Source organism: Rhinoraja longicauda, unplaced genomic scaffold (assembly GCF_053455715.1).
Source record: "Rhinoraja longicauda isolate Sanriku21f unplaced genomic scaffold, sRhiLon1.1 Scf000242, whole genome shotgun sequence".
NCBI classification, from domain to species: domain Eukaryota; kingdom Metazoa; phylum Chordata; class Chondrichthyes; order Rajiformes; family Arhynchobatidae; genus Rhinoraja; species Rhinoraja longicauda.
In genome coordinates this window covers 96428-97500 of record NW_027601460.1, presented here as the reverse complement: position 1 = coordinate 97500, position 1073 = coordinate 96428, and positions in this window count along the sequence as shown.

The following is a 1073-nucleotide window of genomic DNA, read 5'->3' as shown; positions in this document are numbered from 1 at the left end:
TGACCATGGCTGCCTGCTCCTTTGGTTCACGATGTCCCCGCCGAAGGCGGCGAACTTTAAAGTACTGCAGCTCGAGCGCACAAGGTGCGCGGGGAATTGTTAGCGGCGCCGTGCTTGTGCTGGCGGTGACCATGGCTGCCTGCTCCTTTGGTTCACGATGTCCCCGCCGAAGGCGGCGTACTTTAAAGTACTGCAGCTCGAGCGCACAAGGTGCGCGTGGAATTGTTAGCGGCGCCGTGGTTGTGCTGGCGGTGACCATGGCTGCCTGCTCCTTTGGTTCACGATGTCCCCGCCGAAGGCGGCGTACTTTAAAGTACTGCAGCTCGAGCGCACAAGGTGCGCGGGGAATTGTTAGCGGCGCCGTGCTTGTGCTGGCGGTGACCATGGCTGCCTGCTCCTTTGGTTCACGATGTCCCCGCCGAAGGCGGCGTACTTTAAAGTACTGCAGCTCGAGCGCACAAGGTGCGCGGGGAATTGTTAGCGGCGCCGTGGTTGTGCTGGCGGTGACCATGGCTGCCTGCTCCTTTGGTTCACGATGTCCCCGCCGAAGGCGGCGTACTTTAAAGTACTGCAGCTCGAGCGCACAAGGTGCGCGGGGAATTGTTAGCGGCGCCGTGCTTGTGCTGGCGGTGACCATGGCTGCCTGCTCCTTTGGTTCACGATGTCCCCGCCGAAGGCGGCGTACTTTAAAGTACTGCAGCTCGAGCGCACAAGGTGCGCGTGGAATTGTTAGCGGCGCCGTGGTTGTGCTGGCGGTGACCATGGCTGCCTGCTCCTTTGGTTCACGATGTCCCCGCCGAAGGCGGCGTACTTTAAAGTACTGCAGCTCGAGCGCACAAGGTGCGCGGGGAATTGTTAGCGGCGCCGTGCTTGTGCTGGCGGTGACCATGGCTGCCTGCTCCTTTGGTTCACGATGTCCCCGCCGAAGGCGGCGTACTTTAAAGTACTGCAGCTCGAGCGCACAAGGTGCGCGGGGAATTGTTAGCGGCGCCGTGGTTGTGCTGGCGGTGACCATGGCTGCCTGCTCCTTTGGTTCACGATGTCCCCGCCGAAGGCGGCGTACTTTAAAGTAC